General features: G+C 46.1%; 1 protein-coding gene across 1 annotated transcript in view; it reads right to left on the reverse strand.

Annotated features, from left to right (window-relative positions):
* Positions 1 to 788: 788 nt before the first annotated feature.
* The window catches only part of UBP27 (ubiquitin-specific protease 27), a 46,592-nt gene continuing 30,706 nt past the window's right edge, over positions 789 to 16,674 (reverse strand). Inside the window, exon 12 of the mRNA XM_087374086.1 lies at positions 789 to 1,018. The gene's annotated coding sequence lies outside the window, so the exon portion shown is untranslated. The remainder of the gene's footprint in view (positions 1,019 to 16,674) is intronic.

A 16,674-nucleotide genomic window follows, 5' to 3' on the forward strand; every position in this document is an offset into this window, starting at 1 on the left:
AGTGTTGAGTAAGAATTGAGAGCATGCAACACCCACACAATGACACCTATTGATAGATAAATGATCATGTTAGAGATCATGAATGCTATTTGATGTGGGCAAAAACACAACTACCCTTTATTTTGAGAATAGGTGCACTGCATATTCCACGCTTTTTGGGGTCAAACCTTCATTCCCATGGCATCTTGGAATTGTCAAAAAGCATTGGAATGTACACAAACGTGTATGTGCATGCACATAGATTCTTTTTGTCGTTAACTCAATAATAAGGGCCACATAAGAAATTGAAGATTGTGTGTTCTATTCCCCTTAAGGATGCTCCTTATCAGGAGTGTTGGCTCTCTCTCTCTCTCTCTCACACACACACATCTTCTATATGCACGTATAATTGAACATTTGAACATATTAGAATTTGATTTAGATTCTCAACGTTGTCATTGCAGCATGTGTTAGTAGATCTCTGGTGAAAATGATGCGTGAATGAGTGAATTTTAGATAATGATTGGGAGAAGGCAACATCCATGTGACAATTGCTAAATTTTAATTTACAGAGAACAGAGAGAAAACATTTGAACATATTAGAATTTGATTTAGATTCTCAACGTTGTCATTGCAGCATGTGCTAGTAGATCTCTGGTGAAAATGATGCGTGAATGAGTGAATTTTAGATGATGATTGGGAGAAGGCAACATCCATGTGACAATTGCTAAATTTTAATTTACAGAGAACAGAGAGAAGTATGAATTACTACAAAAAGATTTACAATTTCATTTTCCTTATGACTTTGAGCAACTGGTTATTCATGCGTTCCAGCTTTATAAACTCCCAACCTTATTCAATGTGTATCATTCATGTACTAGGATAGCAACTCTTGTGACATTTACAACTGTTTATGGATTTGGAGATCTTTTACCTTGCTAGTATTAGCATGTCTCGTATTTCTCCTGTCAAAAAGTGGGCTTGACGCCCTTTGCCTTAAAAACACCCTCCAACAAATGCATTTAGAGAAGTTCATGTCCTGCATATCAAAAGGAAAGAATCATATTCATCCTCTCTCTCTCTCTCTCTCTCACACACACACACACATTCCCTCTCTCTCTCTCTCTCTCTCTCTCTCTCTCTCTCTCTCACACACACACACACACACATTCCCAACACAACCACACACATACATGCATGCATGTACAGGCCACAATTTCTTTCTAACTTTTCCAATTAAAAGACATTTATTTCCTTCATAATACTCGTACTTTTAGATAGTTTCTTTACTTTAAAGTATGCAACAAGAACTCTCTTGACATTGACACATACATGCATGCACGTACAAGCCACAATTTCTTTACTTTAAAGTATGCAACAAGAACTCTCTTGACATTGACACATACATGCATGCACGTACAAGCCACAATTTCTTTCTAACTTTTCCAATTAAAAGTCATTTTTTAGCTTCATAATACTCCTACTCTTAGATAGTTTCTTTACTTTAAAGTATGCAACAAGAACTCTCTTGAAATTGTCATGACAGTGTTTCTATCCTTCAGAAAGTCTTCAGCATATGACAGGGGAACCTTTGGAATCTCTCTCTCTCTCTCTCTTCATGCCAAGCCTAGCCACCACCAAAATCACATCCTCCCATAGACAACAGGTCAAATTTTATCCACAGCCTCAATCAAGGACCATAAGAGCTTAAGCAGGTGGGGACAGTTCCAAGTAGTGAGCAGTGGAGGCACAAATAGCCATTGTGCAGTTGGCCATCGAGAAGACTTCCAACCGTTGTGGCAACCATTCTTGAGCAGTGTGCAATGGAGGCACAAATAGCCATTATACAATCAGCCATCGAGGAGACCTCCAATCGTTTTGGCAACCATTCTTGAGCAATAGTAGAGCTAGTAAGGCTCTCAACGTTAGAGTCAAGGGGATTCCTTGTACCTATGCACCCGCTTCGCGGCTTCTACCTTGGGAGTCCAGGAGCAGGGATTGAGGCACATAGCGCATAGGACGGGACCCCCCTCGAGAGGAGCCTGTCGTCATCTGATTCAGAGACACTCAGCTCGCCTTGCACTACTAGGATAGTTCTACGAGACTACCCCCATATCCATTTGTAAGAGGACCTCACACCCTTGCAGGTAAGGAGAGGCACACCCTCCTGAGATGAGCGGCTTCTAATAGGCCCCCCCATGGGCATCTGGTGGTCCCCTTGCATAAGGGGACGGGGTCTATGATACTCAAAGCATCGAGACTTGACCTGCACTGTTTGGAATTGTAATGGTACTTTATGCTCAAATCCAAAAACTTCTCAAAATCATATAACATATGAGATATAGCTTTCCGTCAGAGCCCAGAGCGCCCTTTGCCTATAGTCAGTGGATACACATGGGAGACAGCATACCAAGATGAGACTCCGGAAACAAGTGGAATACGTGGATCAGGCAATCAAACTTTGAGCCCTCACTCTCCCTAAATTTCCAAAACAAGGAGTTAACATATACCATGTTTAGTAACAGCTCTAAGGACTTCTAGCAAAAGCAAACCCCCTCTCCTCTCAAAGACACCAAACTATGCCACCCTTATGCATGCACGCTATAGACATTCCCCACCAACCACCACCTGACCTCTCACAGTTACCTCGTCCCACCACTTACGCACTGTTCACTAACCATTGACATCAAACACGCAGCTTTGAAGCTACATAATGACCAAGCCAAAGATCATGAGTGACTATGTAGTTTGCATATGGACTAAGTACTATGGCCCCGACCTTGGCATATATTTTCAATGAAGCGGTTTGCACCGATTTTGCCACATGTGGACCCTTAACACCATCACTCCCATTCAAAAGGCAAGGTATCCCCTAAGGCCACAAAACTACAAGATCTTATGATTGCGCATGTCATGTTCAAGTTCTATCCCTCAGTATTCCATACACAGGCTAGCCAATTTGCACAACTCCATGGACTCAAGGCCGAGGAATAGGCAAGCTTCTGGGCCGATCATGCAACTCTAGACCACATGTTGACACTCACAAGTGTCATTGAGGAGACCATAGCATGGAGCCATCTGCTTTGTAGATTTTTACAAAAGCTTTTGACATAGTGCCGAGAGCTCACCTTATCACACCTTTGCAAGTTCTGAGATATGGTCATGAGATCATTGGGGCACTCATGGCACTGTATGAGAGTCTTAGGCAAGGTCCAGACTGGTACAGGGTTGTCCGTTATCTCCAACCTATTTGGCATATATATTGACGAGCTTGAGACTTTCATCAGGACACTAGGGGGGCCAGGCTGCTCTCTAGCTGGCTCCTTGATCTAGATCCTCCTATTTGCAAAGATGTGATCTTACTCTCATCATCCAGGAAGGGCATCCAAAGACACTTGGATGCACTCCATACCTTTTGCAAGACACATGATCTGAAGGTCCAACCTTGGTAAAGCCAACGTCAGCCATGCATAGAAGAGCAATTCATGCTGGACAGATTACCAGTGGAGGTCGCCGCATCCTATACAATGTACATACTTAGGGATTCTTTTCTATAGCCCAATTTTACAACAATGCAAGCTCAACTGAGCAAGGGATATGCCACACTTCCTAGACTTGAGCAACATTTCTTTCACTCTCATTTCCAAGATCCTTGGACCAAGTCTCTTCTCTTTGACTCCTTGGACTGCCCAACACACATGTATGGCAGTCCTTGCTGAGGCCTGATCTATGAGACGTAGACTGGGCTTGAGTGGAGAGGTCCAAGTTCTCCAACTGCCATGGACGATCTACAATAAGTCATAAGGTTTCACACCAAATCATTTTGGCCAAGTTTGGGGTCCCCCAACTTCAGCTTGACACAGCATTCCATGTGATCACAAACCTTCACTGAGTCTAGGACTATGGATCCTCAACCTGCAGGCTACCATGGCTCTCCCTATCCGCATGCATGACATTAACAGCTAAGGACGATCAAAGGTCTTGGTATGCCCAATTCTGCTCACTTATCATAAGTCTTACCAGGTTATTCGGGAGGATCTCATTCAGCTAGACCTGGTTAGTGTTAGAAATGACCCAACACAAGGTATGCACAGCAGAAGACTGATAGTATTGCCCAGGAGCTCACACAGTGTGGTGTGGGGTGTGGAATCACAAACTTCTTAATTTATGTGCATAGATGTGCAAGCCAGTAAATAGACAATGCTCAGAGACAAATATAGAAGCAACACTTTATATTTCCGTCTGTCCACAAAGTAGGACAGGATACAATACCAACAGGTTGTCCTACTAGATGTCAAGCACTTCTAGATCTCTAAGCCCGCGTGCTCCACCTCGAGCAAATGTAGACTCTCTGTCTAGAGTGATCCTCTCCCCCTTGCTGTCTGGAAACCAGCCTAGATGGGCAGCCTTCTATGAGCTAGGACTGCAGCACAAGGTACTTCTTTCTCCTCCTGAATGTAGGCCCAAAGGTAGCCCTGCTGCTGCTCCTTCTGCTAGTGGATTGGCTGCTGCAGGTGATGCTGAATGAGGGCTGGAGGCCCTCCTTTTATAGGGCGCAAGGCCCCCTTGAATGGACTGACTAGCAAGCCTTGTCCTGGCCGACCAGTCCGCTTGCTGGCCGACCTGGTTGGCTGGTCCTCCAGCCAGCCCTTTATCAGGGCCTTTGGCAGCCCCTTTTGGGCTGCTGCCTTTGCCCATTCCTGTGCCTATTGCAGGCCTTATGACTGCCCATAGACCCCCGCCATGCAGCTGTACTGCAGCCGTACAGTTGCGCCACCTGTCCGCCATTATTTGGGGCCTGTTCCAGCCCGTACAGGCAGCCCTTGAGGCGCCTTTGACAGGCTGATGTGCTGTCCTTTCCCTGTGAGGTGCTGCCCATGTGGCAGCCCCCTCCCTTATTTTTTCTGCCTAGGTTCACCCCCCCCATGCTCTCCTCATATGGGGGTTTACAGATGGGGAGGTGACCATTCCAACAGTTAGCCCTTATTGAGCTTCTTGTGAAGCTCAGCTTCTACAAAGAGCATTGCTTACAAATATCAAAGGAGGGCTTCATCGACCAGCCAGGCTAAATACAAATCCACCTCCCCCACTCTTTGATAATTTCGAACGTGCAGTTCCGTCACACCGCCTATGCACTGAGACTCGACAAGCTGAGGACAACCTAGAGAGAGCCGCATATGCACTCTATGTGATCAACAGTGCATATGCGGTCCTCTCAATCTCTTGTAGATCACATAGACAGCATATGTGGCCCTCTCAATCTCCTGCAAACAAACACAACATCCGATGCAGCTACTACAGGGTCAATGTCAACAGCTCCGAGAGCCGTCCTGCTATTCAGGAGCATAACGACTATTTGAAGAGCTTGGGCTGTCGAATCTGTGCCCTGGCTTCCCTCCTTGCTTCCGGGGCCCAAGAAAGCCTCCATAACCTTCAAGTGCCTACAGGAACTGCTGTTCCATATTGGCAGCGGGGCAGGACTACCTTGTAGTCTATGGATTATCATTGTTTGCAAACAAACACAACATGTGAGGAGAAAAAGCAAAGCATGCACTCTGGTATACAGAAGAAAAGAAAACTGTCAGGAAATAGCAGGAATTACAGGACTATTTTGCACAATGCCTACACAAGGATGTGTGGAAGACACATGGGGAAAGCCAGCTTTGGAAAATGCTATGCAGCTTACTCAACAGGGACACCCCCTAAGGCTGCATCCAATGTCCTTGCCAACCTCAAAAAACATGCCTAGTCTTGATTGAAAATTTTGACAATTTGGAAGCCACAAATGTGGCCCTGCTAGCTGAGAAAGCACATGTGGACAAGACATTGACTGAAGTAAAGAAGCAAGAGGGAAAAGTGCAGGAAGAATGGAGGCCAAGAGGAAGGAATGGGAGAAGTAAAACTAGGTGGGAATCTGTAAAAACCAGCCTCCAAGACAAGTAGCATGCACTGGGAACTGAATTGCAGAAACTCAAAGACATGCCTAAGATCTATGGATAGGTCTTGGGATAGGCTGGTTTCCGGAGGTAACTTTCCACTCTTAACCACATCTTTAGCCTACCAGCCGTCATCCAGGAGGCAAGATCGAGATCCCAAAAAGTCTACACTTGCTTTGTAGACTTTCGGACGGCCTTTGAGACAGTCCCACGAGACCGCATGATTAGGAGACTCCATGAGATGAAGATCCCAAGGGACATGATCTGAGGGGTGACAAGCTTATATGAGTCAATCAAAGGGAGAGTGGCAGGGCACGACTCACGAGGGCAAGGAGCTCTGGTCCGATTAGAGCGACAGTGCTTTCAAACACACTCCCAAGACCCATCCGACAAAGGGATGGCTATTCGATACACTTGTGAGGCTGACAGCCATGTATGCAGCACTAGCTTAAGACTACCAATGTTGGCACTAGAGTCATCTAAATGACTAGCCGAGGAAGGGGTTAACACGCCTAGTATGCACACATATCCAGATGGTTTGCCAACCAGGGTATTTAGATAGACTACCTCCCCCCCTTCTAGTCCAGGTTGGATGCCACGTCCCTCCAGGTCTCGTGACATAAGATCAACCATATCATAGGATTGGATATACTCCATCTCTATACGTCATGGACTAGGCGGGGGAGCTAGGAGTTTCCCACAAAAGTCCAGTTCTAACATGACCACTTCCTAAGAGTATTAGAGGATGGAGTGATTATCAAACCCCAGAATTTAGAGGATAGATGCGTTTCACATGCACTAAGGATCACCATCGGATAGATGCGGGTCTCATCCCATCAATTGAGGATCAAAGCAAAGAAAGCCACAGGCACGCCTAGAAGCAACAGATCTACAGAGTAGGTGCAAACAAAGGAGCACTTCCTATGCACTTTCCCAGTCTACTATGAGATCCAAGGACAGTACCATTGTCTCTTTCACGAGGGGCAGGATCTTCGACCACTCTCCCAATTGATCCACTTCCATGAACAACTTTGCATTGGCCTCTATCTAATGAAGAGACCGCCTCACAAAGCGAGCCTATTAGACAGCAACAGGTGACAACGCCATAGAAGATAGATAGATTGGACACAGCGACGTGTCACCTATTTCTATACATTCGAGTCGTCTGCAGGATATATTGGAGTAGAGGAGGAGATAGCTGACATGAGAGCAGAGTGGATCAATGGGAAGAGAGGATGTGGAGCGGCTAAGCCAAGGACGTTGAGACCCCGCACGATGGAGAGGGTGACCAAAGCACGCACGATAGAGGTTCAACCCATCTCAGCCCTCCTCAAAGGGGACTGTCCAAGCCAAGGTGTCACTCTGGATATGGCCCCACCGAATACAGAGATCACGAAGACCACGCCCCTACAACAACAAGAGACGTCTCGATAGACACACATACGAGACATCTTTGCATCCCACCAGAGAGCTACCATGGCACTTGTATATGTATTTTTTTAGCACTAGTTTTGAGTCTTTGAGGTTTTTAGACTATTAGCATAGCACTCGGCAAGGGCCTTAGCGAGCCCTTTTCCTCAGCCCACAGGGCTTGTATAGTCACTCTTTGATTGTACTTTCTCTCATAGGCCCACGAGGCCTCCCGAAGATGTTAATCTCTCTCTCTCTCTCTGCACACTGTGTGACATGCAAGAGGTTGAGACAGAGGAGCATTTCATCTTCAGGTGTCCTATTTACTATGAGATCCGAGGGCGTTTCTACTGCCTCTTCAGAGACAGTGGTGGGGTTCTAGCCCGTTTCCTCTCCTACCCAGACCAGCGATGTTTGGCTGGTTTCATTCATGAGGTGCTCAAACACCGAGATAGGATACTCCGAACACGGAGACAAGAGAAGACTTCTTCCTCGACTGATACCTCTCAGAGCTCTATCACGGAGTTCTTTCAGCCAAATCACACAGACCCCCACGAGGCGAGACCTCGACATGACCGTGAACCGAAGCCTGTGACCCAACAGCTCAAACAGAGGGTTGACTCACAGATCATACTTAGGGACATCCCCTCCTTGTTTAAAGTCGGAGCCCGACCGATGGGGGTCACAGTGGCCCCGGTTAGACGTAGAGTTGCGACCAGGAGACGTACCAGGACTGCACCCTTGGGAGGGCGTCAACGCTTTATTGTTGACCTCATGCCTCCACTTCCACAGCCTCATTCATCGACAGAGGGTTGACTCACAAATCATACTTGGGGACATCCCCTCCTTGTTTAAAGTCGGAGCCTGACCAACGGGGGTCACAATGGCCTTGGTTAGACGTAGAGCTGCGACCAGGAGACGTACCAGGACTGCACCCTTGGGAGGGCGTCAGCGCTCTATTGTTCACCTCATGCCTCCACTTCCACAGCCTCATCCATCTTGAGGTCCTGCTGCTGATGATGATGATAATGATGGTTATGATGATGTCAACGATGATGCTGAGATTGATACATAGAGTCAAGATATGACTATGTTGTACTTAGGATTTAGTACTGCTATTTTGCATTTGCATTTTTTTGCATTCTGCATTGGTGTGGATGCTCATTTAGTAGCTCCACTACCATAGCTCATTGTATCAAGTTTTTCACAATCTCATAGACCCATCGGTCTTCCGAAGACTTTAATACACTTTCTTTCTTTCTTTCTTTCTTCCTCTCTCTCGATTATTAGCATTTAGCACTCAGCAAGGGCCTTAGTGAGCCCTTTGCTTCAGCCCCCAGTGGCTTGTATGGGTTACATATATGTGCTACACCTTGTCTCATAGACCTGCGAGGTCTCTTGAAGATGTTAATACACCTCTGTGTGTGTGTGTGTGTGCGCGTGCGCGCGTGTGTGTTATTTACTGGCTCTATTCCCATGCCACTGCGCAGTGTTTGCTTGGCGATGGGTTGTCAAGAACCTGGACTATGACCCGCTCAGTGAGACAGGGTTGCCCTCTTAGTTCGCTATTGTATGCTGTTGCTACTCATCCATTATTGTTGCATATGGACCATCTTGCAGACACAGGGCACCTTCATGGATTGCAAATTCCAGGAGCACAGCCAAAGTGACCTCTCTCATTTGATGCAGACTCTGAATGATTTTGGCATAGCTGCTGGACTGCATATTAACTTTCAGAAGTCAAATCTTCTAGCATTGAAAGAAGCTGATTGGCATGCACTTCTCTGGCCAGGCCACATTATTTCATCCCATATCATTGTGAGGCATTTAGGGTATCCCATTGGCTGGAATATTACCCCTCAACAACAGCTTAAATGGGTGCTTCAAAAGTTTAACAAGAAGCTGGAATACTGGCATTTGTCCACTTGGCCTCTACATGTTCGACTTCGGATAGTGCAGTCCATCATTATGGCATATGTGCAATTTTACTTGCCTCTTCTTCCATGGTCTATCAGGCACTTGGCTTCCTATATGTCCCAGGCTATGGAGATATTTTGGAAAAGCAAATCTCACAAAAAGGCTTTGCGATTACTTCCCATGCAGTCTGTTTGTTCTCCTAAGACTCATGGGGGACTGAATATACTCAATCTTCAGTTTCATATGTTAGCAAGAAAGAGCACTAAGATTGCTGATTTTTTCCAGCAAAAACAGCCATGGGCTATTATGTTAGCAGCTATGTGTGGAAACATGACGTCCCATTCATATGGGCATTGGATTACAGATCACTGGGAAGCAGTCATGACCACTTTTCAGGGGAAAATTCCTGGTTGTCCTGTTTCTACTACTTTTATTCATGATTGGAAGAGAATTCTTTCTTATGCTAAATGGTCAGGTGCTTCTTCCCATCATGGTAATTCTCTTCGCTTGGAAAGCATCCATTGGAGCAAGGTGTTTGAATCGCCTCTTGCTTTACAGGCACCTATTAAAGCATATAATATTATGAAATTGGGCATAAGAATTGTTGGAGATGTTGTGGATCAACATGGTTATGTGCTTTCATTTCCACAAGCTTGCAGGACATTCCCCTTGGGTCTGCATCATAGACCCATTTGGAGAACACTTACAATTATGTTACAGCCATTTGTTCCTGTTCCTCCGCTATTTGTACAGAACAGATTACTGGACTGGAATCTGGTTCCTCATCTCCTGCTACCTGTTCACTTTCAATGCATAATCTCACTTCCTCGATGGTCTACAGGTTCCTTCTTCCACCGCCATGGATTGATAAGCATGCCAACACTCTTTGGAATTTGGATAGGCCTTTATCTTGGTGGCAATCACGACTCAAGAAAATTTGGAAAGCCAAATTGCCATTGAAACAGAGGCTTTTTCTTTGGAGATGTATAGTGGGAGCTTTTTCCGTTGGGGTGAAATTGGCAGCACGTCGTATTGCTTCCTCTTCATGCCCTCGTTGCTCTCATCCCCGCGAGACAGTTCCCCACTTGTTATGGTCCTGCCCGCACTCTCGAGTATTGCTCACTCATGTCTCTCATTTGCTGCGGCTTCGATTTCCCTCTATCAGATTCGGGAAACTCTTTTGGATGTTTGGATGCTTCTTATCTCAGATGTCTCCTTTCCTCCTTTTCTTTCACTGGGCTCGTTTCTGGCTACTATGGACCATTTGGACACAGAGATTGCATTCTAGGATGGGACAATAGTTTCCTCAGGCATATGCCTTCTTCAGAATGTCCCTCAAGCAATCTTTATATGATAGTTATGCTGCAAAGGACTTGGATGCTACTAGTCTTGAAGTGTTTTCTGACTGTTTTTGAGTTCTTCGATTAGGCTCCTTTTGGAGTCTAATGCCATGTACATTGATTTCATGTTAATAATATAGCTATTGGTTTCACAAAAAAAAAGTGTGTGTGTGTGTGCACATTCTCACCAAAAAAAAGTGTGTGTGTGGACAGCCCTGCTTCACCTCAATCGTGCTCTCGAGCCAGTGTGATAAACGACCTGGGGAACGAAATTTGCCTCTGACTAACTCATATAAGCTCACCACACCCCAAATCAACGTCTCTGTAATCCACATCTCCTGTACTCTTTTGATCATGCAGAATCGCGAGATAGTGTCAAAGGCCTTTTGAAAGTCTACACAACATGTGTAGACTTTCTAGTGTCTGGATCTCACCTCCTCATTGATAGCTCTATGATCTAAAGTAGAGAGCTGCCTCCAGAATCCCACCTGTCATAGTGCCCGCTACCCCCGAGCCTCTGTATGACGGCTAAGCTTCCTATTTGGAACCGATCCATAGATCTTGGCCAGAGTATGGCCAATCATGAGGGTGTAGTAGTTCCCAGTCTCCATAGGATCCCTGGCTTTGTGTATCGGTACAATAGTGGTGGTGCTTCAAGCGCATGGGAAACCGTGACAAACAGTCTGGTTGAACACCTATGTTAGGACCGGAGCTAAAACCTCCTGCCCATGTGCAAAGTGCTCAATCCATAGGCCCTCATGATCTTGTGCTTTCCAGTTGTGTAGTCGACGGAGTGCATCTGTGTGGCAAACAAGTGACACGTGGCGGGCCTAGGCATAGAGGACATGTCCGGTGCTATATGCATCTGGGATCATAGAGGGAACATGCAAACGTGTGCCACACACCTGGGTCAGTGATGGGGATAGGTGGCTTCCCCTCCGATAGAAACCCCCATCCACTGGTCAAGTCTCCTCCTCGAAAAGATCCAATAATCTCATCCATCCTGTGTGAAAAGCCCCCTCTTGCGGTGTGTCAATCATCCAAAGATCCTCTGTGTCTCAGATGATGTCAAATGACCTAAGGCCTGCTTTCGTATGAGGTGGGCTCTCGCCTCTCTACACTTAGTATCAAACCAAGCGTTTTGAGGCATCTTCCCATCTCGGACTCGCGTGGATCGGTTCGTGGGAAAGGATTTGGTGGCAGCGTCCTATACCACTGAGACAAGGGTGTCCGAGGCTCGCACATATCATCATCACGTAGGGCTGGGAGCACCCTAGCTAAGTGACTCGCGTATACTGGGTCGAGAACACAGTCAAAGTGGATCTGGAAACGTGCAGGCGCGAGGGGGGCTCTCTATGTGGCTAGCATAGTAGCAAAGATATGAAAGGCCAGGTATGAGTGGTCGGCTCCGAGTTTGGGGGGGGGGGGAGGTACTAACGTCTGGGACTTACCTCGATGGAGACTACCGAGACTGGCCCTAGATTAATCCAAACGACTAGCAGAGGGTGGAGCAGACACATGGCATGCATGGATATCCACATGGTTTACCAGGCACCGTGTTCAGATGGGCAGGCTCACCTCTTTTCAGTACAGCATGGGTGCACCCCTTGAGTCGATCCCGCGAGACGAGATTAACCGTATCATACAGTTAGATCTCCTCCAACTCCCCATACATCTCAAACTTGGGGGGGGGGGGGGGGGGGGGGGGAACCAAGAGCTCCCTACCAAGTTCCAGTTTTACCGTGACCACTTCCTGAGAGTATCAAAGGAGAAATTCATCATCAGGCCCTAGTATCTCGAGGACAGCATACATTGAGGATCGCCATTGGACAGATGCGTATTTCATCCCATCAGTTGAGGATTAAGACGGGGCGAGCAGCAGGCAAACCCAAAGAGCAGCGGATCTGTATGCTATGCACACTAGAAGTGGCTGCGACAGAGGAGCATTTCTATGTACCTACCCAGTCTATTATGAGATCAGGGGACAATACCATTGCCTCTACCAAGAGGAGAGCAGTTTCGGCCCACTCTCACGACTAATCCACTTCCATGACCAGGTCTACATTGGCCTATATCTACTTAAGATGCGCCAACTGTCACCACAATGTAAATATCCTAAGTCAAAGTACAGTTGACCATTTATCTTATCATAATTAAAGAGTTTTCATATGTGTTAATTATGGTCAAAGAATTGACTACGGTCAAAGATACTTGACTCTGGTCAAGTAAGCCTAACTTTGGTCGGGGAGACTTGGTTTATTACCAAGAGGGTTAACTGCGGTTAACCAGAGAGCTACAGAGCTAACTACGGTCAGAGAGTGTTAACTTCGATTAACGAGACTTGGCATGCACCAAGAGCATTAACTACGGTTAACCAAGATGTGCCAACTTCGGTTGGAGAGACTTGACTATAATTAAGGCACCTCGACCCTTGGTCAAAGCCTCTTAATTATAATCAAGAGTGTTGACTCCGGTCAACCAGAGAATAAATATATTTTTTTATATTTGTTATGTGTGCACATGTGTTCAGTGGGGACGCCCACCGTGACTAGAATTAGTCCACAGTGTGTTATTTTCATGCAAAGCGCTAACAATTAATGGGTGCCATGGTGGTGCGCTTTAATTGTTGCAGGTACTAGGAAGAGTTATTTTCCTAAGCGCTACGGGAGCCTAACAAGCATCTAGGAGACGGTTCGTGTGACCAAGTGCTTCGAAGACTCCATAATTGCTATGCTGAACTTTTGTAACAACTTTCTCTCTTCATGAATAAAAACCTTCGGGGGGGTCCAACCCGACATTTTGTCCTGGGCCCTAGTGCATCTGTAGAGAGAGGGAGTGAGAGAGAGCATAAGAGAGAATATTTGCAGTAATTATTTGGAGCGAGGTTTCATTGGTATCAGAGCTCAGATCAAGCCCTTTCTTAAGAGACTGACGATCCAAGTTAATTGAGAATGCTTGACGCGTTTGAAGAGCGGGGATGGATTAGCGTGTAAATCAGACGAAAGGATTGGGGAGTTACACGCTTCTGTTCTTTACATCTGCTTCGGGAGCATAGTTGTACTATCAAGGAAACAGTTGGAAGAGCTTGCGCTGGGATCAAAAGCAAGCGGGAGTGAGCGTGGGATTTTCCGTTTGTACTATGGGTGATTCTCCATTTGGCGGCTCTGGATTTATTGACGAAGAGATGCCTTCACAGGGATACATGGTGCAGGCCCATTTGTTTTGACGGATATACAGACGTGCGCTGACGGACGAATTGAGGCGCTCAAACGACGAACACTAATCCGGAAGGCGTGAGCTTCACGTGACCTACGAAAGGTGATTTTGGAGATTTTCTGATGGGATTTCTAGGTTCCGTCGTTGATTCCGTGAGCGGGCACTAGGTGTTGTAGAAGCCAGAAGAGATCAGTGCACCAGCGCGACGCGCAACGCCGACCAACCAGCCAAGGTCTCAAACCTTAGGCTGACGTGGCAGCCAGCCAAGTTGATGTGGCAGACACGTGTCAGCAGGTGACGTGGCAGAGGACACCGGCTGACGTGGCAAGTATGCACAGAGCTGACGTGGCGCTTACACGTGGCACCACGTGTGGCTGACGTGGCAGTGACACGTGGCATGCTGACATGGCACAAGCATGTGCAGAGAGCAGACACGTTGCAGCCAGCCTGGCAGGCCAGTGGTTAAGTTAACTCTGGTTAGTTAACCCTGGTCAGAGGTCCAGTTAGTTGGCCCAACCAAACCAGACCAGAACAGAAACAGTCTGGTCAGTTTGACCAGACAATAACCATCCAGTCACAGACTAACCAGACCAGAGCCAGTTAGTCTGGTTAGAGTAACCAGCCGGTTACCCATCCAGTTACTGTTCCATTAAATTAAATTTATTTTTATTTTTTTTAAAGACAGTTGCAGAGACTGTTTCTGCCAGCAGATTTCACCTACCTGTCAGACTTTTACTGTCAGAAAAGCAGCAGAAAAGCAGAGAAATCAGAGATTTGCAGAAAAGAGAAAATGTATGCCTTTGTGCACTGGAAAGATAAATCAGATGCATTCTGAGTGTTTTTTGCAGCAGCCAGAAAAGGGGCAATACAGTTGTTGATGCTTTGGCAACTTTGTGGGTTTATGCTTTGAGTTGACAGCCCATTACTGGCACAAGTTGTGAATGCAAGACACCTCTTATTGAGGTACCTTCTTTCTGGAAAAGCAAAGGCTGAGTGCATCAATTGCTTACATAGTGTGTGTGAGAGAGTTGCAGATCTCAGACAAGTTGCAGAGATGGCTTCACAGCAGCATGCCCAATCATCCCATGAGGGAATGGCAGAGTCTAACCAGGTACAGCAGACTGAAGCTTTATAGATAAACAAAGAGAATGCCTATAGAGAGTTGATTACTCAGTTGGGAGAGGCAACAAGTGATCCTTTGTTTCGCAGGATGGTACAACCTCTTTTTGAGGGAAAGCCAGAGAAGCCTCCCTCTAGAGCAGAGCAGGAAGAAGTGGTGGTGAGCCATAAGAGGAAAAGTGTAGGTCCTCTTCCCAAGAAGAAGAAGGCGAAGCATCATCACAGTTCATCTAGTTCGTCTTCATCTTCTAGCTCTACCTCTTCATCTTTGACATCACCTCCTTCTTCGGGATCTTCAGAGTCAAAGAAGAAAAAGAAGAAGAAGAAGAAGAAGAAGAAGAAGTCCAGTAGGAAGGCAGAGACTAAAGAATTCAAGGATGGTGGGAAGTCAGTAAGATTTGCCACTTACAATGGCCAGTATGGCCAAGCTGAAAAGGCTATGCAGTTCATAAGGCAGTTTGATGCTGCCTTTAGCCTAGAAAAGTTCAGTGAGTCCTGAAAGCTTCATATGGTTGGTTTACACTTGACTGGTACAGCCAGTGCATGATGGATAGCTAAAACAGCCAACTATGTAGCCCCTAGGAAATGTGAGGACTTCAAGAAAGCTTTCTATAAACAGTTTATTCCCAAACACTTTCGGGATCATGTCCTTCTGGGTTGGGAGACATTCATATGGAAGCACAAGATACAATTGAGTCTTACAACCAGAAATTTTGGGACGCATACTTGCAGGTTTCGCCTTTCAAGAATATTTCTAACAAAACTCAACTCAGGAAGCACAAGGCAGGTATTTTCTCAGTGTCACAAGAAATGTTTCTAGAGACGCGTTTCTAGAAACTTTTCTAGACTTTACCCGGCGTTTCGTCTGGAAACAGGTTTTTTTAATGTATTATATATAAAACATAAATAATTATCTTCAGATTCTCTCTCTCTCTCTCTAAAAAGAGCTCTCAAATACACATATACACATTGAGCACTCTCAAAAGAGTCAAGACACACGTGACAACCTAGACTAGGGTGTTTCGCCCGTTTCGGCGGAACGTTTCGTCTATAAACGTTTCTAGCCTGATCGACACGCATTTTTGGTTACACTGGATTTTCCCCAATGTGGGTAATCTTGTCTCGGTTGCCTTGCCCTCTATGGGTGGTAACCTTTTTTCTGGGTCTTTCTCAGTGTGTTTGTTGGCCCAGTGTAGTCTGTGTGGGCAGGTATACTTTTAATATGGATATTTTAACTTGATGTCATTGCCCCTACTCAGATCAAGAGGGGGATTTTGGCAACATTCATTGACGTCTACACCTGCAACCGGCCTTAGAACACTAAGGGCAGTGTATCTGTCTCTACTATCTCACAAAGATGAAAATTCAGCCAACTTAATTGATTGCCTTTGTTCACAAACCAAACTCAAAGCATAGAACTTCATTGCACAGCATCATTGAACCATTCAAGACAAGGGAGGCTAGAATGCCCCTATTTAGAAACATAGAGAGTGACACCTGTTGGCCCTAACACTTGGCGCCCCTTGCGGTATTTATTTAAACTGGTTAGCTCAAAGATACAAAGGGACTCCCTTCTAGAGCTCACCCGTAGGTGCAACCCAGTACAACGCCAACCCGTGGCTGTGCTAGTGACCAACTCCCAGTGCTATTCCCTCGGTTCCTTTCAGCAGACATGCATAATCACAAGTAGACCAGTCTGACAACATGCCGAGCAATGCATTTCCCATTTCCAAGCCATTACCGAGCCCAAGGCCAAC

This window comes from Dipteris shenzhenensis, chromosome 4 (assembly GCF_047967505.1).
Source record: "Dipteris shenzhenensis isolate YYH24624 ecotype China chromosome 4, Dip_SZ_1.0, whole genome shotgun sequence".
In the NCBI taxonomy this organism is placed as follows: Eukaryota; Viridiplantae; Streptophyta; class Polypodiopsida; order Gleicheniales; family Dipteridaceae; genus Dipteris; species Dipteris shenzhenensis.